This window comes from Benincasa hispida, chromosome 12, assembly GCF_027475165.1.
Source record: "Benincasa hispida cultivar pf3 chromosome 12, pf3_genome.v1.1, whole genome shotgun sequence".
NCBI classification, from domain to species: Eukaryota; Viridiplantae; Streptophyta; class Magnoliopsida; order Cucurbitales; family Cucurbitaceae; genus Benincasa; species Benincasa hispida.
In genome coordinates, this window is record NC_143489.1 from 46,506,612 (window position 1) to 46,511,221 (window position 4,610).

A 4,610-nucleotide genomic window follows, 5' to 3' on the forward strand; every position below is an offset into this window, starting at 1 on the left:
CAGTGTGGGCTTGGTCAGCAAGCCTGCGACTGGTAGTTAGGAATGTTGCCTCTCACATGGCTACTTGGTCAGGGGTGGAAGGTGAAGTGGATCGGTTTGGAGTTTGGTCAGCAATGGATACGAGCTTGCAAAAGTCTGGTAAAAACTTAAGCTGCTGGGGAGAAAGAAAGGTCTGGTTGCAAGACGCTTAGGGTTTCTAATTTGCCATAGTGAGGTAAAGAGCTTCATATGAAGGAGGAGGCCGTATTTATAGGTTGGGCCGTGGTAGGGCCCAACGCGATTTTTGCGGCGTCAGGCCTCAAGCAGCTCAACAGGCGCATCGTTCCACCTCCCTCATTTATGGAATTTTAGATAAAGCTATCCTTTCGTCTACCAAGTCATAATTGCTTGGGGATACGAATCGATTGGACTCCCCCCTCAAATTGTCAACAGAATTTTTCTTTAATATTTTATTTGAATGGACGCATGATAAAGAATAACACATTGTGCTTACCAAGACAACTGCATTTTCGTAGAGGACGGGCAACAGCGCATATATCCCCGCAACACACCCCTTAACCAATGCATTTCTGGAGGATACCTCAACATAGTGCATTTAGCTAAGGATGGGCAAAGGACATATACGAGTGCAACACACCCCTCAACTCAATACAGTTGAGTTAGGTGAACGCAAAGCATTCCTTACTTGTTTGAGATGCGTCCATTGTCACCTTGCTTTCTTATTGTTAATTGTTTTATTATTTTTATTATATATTTTTCATCAACGCAAGTGCTATGACTTGCGGCAATAAATTTTCTCTTTATTACTCAATCATTCACCATCTAAATTTCATCGCATTAATTATAGAAAAAGTCAAGGAATTTAAGATGAGACATAATTAAATGTAAAGAAATAAATGAGGAAATAAATTCATAAAGTCAAAATTGAATTAAATGAAGAATTGAAGACAGAATTCAGAATTTAAGGAGACAAAAATTCAATAAAGCATTAAACATAGTATTGAGATATGGACCGAAAATTGCGTTGTCATGAGTAATCGCAATCCACATCTCCGTAGGCGATCAGGCTTGCCTGCTGAATGTCTTAACGACATTGCTCATTTCCTGTAGATCTCGGGGCTTTTGAATTGTTGGGCAATGTTCCCGGTGTTCGACTTCTTAGCTCAGAGGCCAGCTGGCCCACCTGGATCTCCAGATTCCTTATTGAAGACCCTTCTGCCTGCATCACTGCATTATTTTTGTCCATATATTGCTTCAGCAGCGTCTCTAACGAGCTTCCCGAGGTGTTAGATGATGATGGTTGCTGGTTATGCGATCTTGGTTGCCCTTGATTGTGGTGAAAAGACGGATTCACTCTACTACCCCCTTGACGGTTAACTAGCCCTCCTAGGTTAGGATTGCCTCCCCAACCGAAGTTAGGATGGCTCCTCTAGCCCAGATTGTAGGTGTTGCTGAAGGGGTTGTTCTGGATAGCACACACTTGCTGAAGGTTCAATGGGCACAAGTCAGCTCCGTGAGCCCCTCCATAATGGACACAACTGATTGTGGCCACTTGAGCCGATGCAGCGGGTTTCACTGTTTGTGGAGCAATAGCTCTTTGGTTGACTACCATTGACTGAAGGATCGAGGTCACTGCGGCCATTTGATCGGCCAACATGGTCATTGTCTCCGCAGGGACAATGGCTGTTTCACTTTTCCTTCTCTCAGTGCCTCGGCCTCCATATCCATCATCGATCTATTCATCCATATTCCGCGAAATATGGTCGAGGATGACTTTAGCCTCTGTGTATGTCTTATCCATAAAACCTCCTGCCGCGGAGGCATCAGCAATAGCCTGCGTTGCTCTGTTCAGGTCATTATAAAACGTTTCCATCAAGACGCAATCGGGCATCTCGATATGTAGGCAGTTTTTCACCAGTCTCCTAAATCGCATCCAGGAGGTGCTTAGGGTCTCATTCTCCATCTGGTCGAAATTCAACACATTCTTTCGTCGCCTTGTGTTGACGGCGGGTGGGAAGAACTTCTTCATGAACCACTCTACCAGTTGATCCCATGAAGTGATTTCATTTGGCTCAAAGGAGTAAGCCCACCTCTTAGCCTCGTCCCTCAAAGTGTAAGGGAACAGATACAGTCTTATATTCTCCGGGGTCATGCCAGGTAAGGAAAAATTGTCGCACATCTCGACAAAGCTGGTCAGATGGGCGTGTGGGTCTTCACCTTGTAGACCCCCAAACTGCCCGACGTTTTGAATCATCTGCAGCATGACCGGCTTAATATCGAAACGCATGTTCTCTTCCATAGTTGGCCTCGAGATTCCAGGCGAAAAATCATACAAATTGGGTGCTACATAATTACACATTGGGATGTTGCAATCAGCTGCCAGGAAGACAGGATCCTGAGCCGGTCGAATAGCCCCTTGATTTGCAATCGATACCGCATTGTCATTGTTGTCTGCCATACTGGCTGCCTTCTTTTGTCTGATTCGATTCTGACGTGCCCTTGCGCGAAAAGTACGCTCGATCTCAGGGTCAACTTCGAATTCCGGTTCAGCACCAGGACTCGTAAACCGTCAGGCTGCTCTCCACATTGAACAGCTAGTATAATGAGATTTATCCTGAAAAATACCAAAAACATACTCAAACAATAAACCGTTAACCAGTCCCTAGCAACGGCGCCATAAACTTGTCGATGATAACGCTGATAGGTATGATTGATGATGTTCTATGCTCGAAATGATGCGATACTACTACTAGATATGCGTTCATTATGGATGTTCACGTAGTATGCCATGCATTGTCACAAGTTTCCTTACGATGGAACCTAGTGTAATTCCACCGCAAGTTTCTCAGTGTGATCCGAGGTCGAACACAGGGACTGTTTTAGGTTATTGTGATATGTTCATGATATATGCGCCCAGGTTTTTCAATCTTTAAAGGTGTGTTTGTACAAGTATTAAAATTTCGGTCAAGTAAAGTAAAGCAGTAAAAATGCGATAATAAAATAAAATACAAAAAACCTAAGCTAGATGATACAAGATACAGGTTAACGCATGTCTGTGGTGAAACAGAGAATAACGTAATGAACGCAAGGTTGCTTCCATGTCTAGAAGTACTACTCTCTTTAGTTAACGCATTCTTCTAACCCTCTTCCGATAGATCAGAATGGCATCTTCACTTCTGCTCTCACAAGTGAAGATGTCGTCTAGCATGCCTTAGCTAAACGCATTTTATACCTTTAACACAGATTAAGTACTTGTTTGATTCATATTAACTATCAGGGGATAAAAAAAAGACATCATGGAGAAAGTGATTAATGGAGGAACGAAAATAGACAGAGAATGGTATATGAAAGCTATCAAAACATTTAATATGTCTATTAAGCGTTTGATACATGGTGTGTGAATGAAGAGATAAAGAGAAAGTGAAATACAATGATTAAAGAAATAGAACAAATACAAACAAGTACCAATGTCTTGGCACTGATTCGATGGAGATATGCTTGCCGGATAGGATGGATTTGATGGTAGGAAGAGCTTCCCTCTTAGGCTTGCTCCACCGATAGCAGAGATCTATGCACAGAGCTTCTGATCAGGTATTCGGCAGGTTGGATCTGAGATTCACCTCTCAACCTTATCTCGTCTTCTTCCTGGATTTCTTCACTTAAGCATTTAGCTCGGCCTTTTCTCTCAACAGTTTAGAAGCACTTAGCCCCGTATCAAGTAGCATACATTTTCTCTGAAATCTATGGGGTATTTATAGGTGCAGGTTTTTGAATCTGGCCTTGTGGTCCCCACTGATGGTTATGGTAATTCCGAAGATGGAGGGATATTATTCCTTCTATTATGTAATCAGACCATCAATTCTGCACAACCTTTAGTTGTACACGTGTCTCAATCCTCCACTTTTGCATTGCTTAGTTGCATCTTTCGATCATGAGTTCGTATACGGTGTTGTTTTTATTATCGCATGCGGTTGAAAGTCAGCTCTGAATCGACTGTCGCATTGTGTCGTCATTACGGTAATCATCTCTTCATTGTTGATTGACAGGCGCAATGTGACAAAGATGCGTTGATCAGCTTCTCGTGAGCCTTGAGCTTAAGCGGTGACTTGGTTTCCTACAAAACAGAGTAAAATTCGGATTGTCTTCCATCTTTATGGTGTTAGTGGGTGTAATTGCGATCATTTATAATTATTGTAATTCTAAGCTCATTTTCATACAATTAGCGTATATTCACTAACTTTTGGCCGCAATATCTAGATAAGGTGGCATAAATAACTTTTATTTCTACAAGTTATCAATATCTGTGCTTCTGAACCTCACAGCGACCCCTCGTGATCTAGCCCACTGAACTCCTAGCCCACACAAGGTCTGAATAACCGCCTTTTTTGGGAACTGTCTGGAGCAAAACCTGTCGTACTCATCATTGAAGTCACATAAATCATAGACTTGGTTGATGTGTGATGATGAAAAGGAAACCCTAACGCCTCTAACTAACGAGTTATCCCTAGTCTTGTCCATGTTGGCGTAAAACTCCCCGACTATGGGTACAATAGCCTCGCCATGACGGCCACCTAAAGATTCTCACCCTCACTCATAAATCTGCTTAGTAA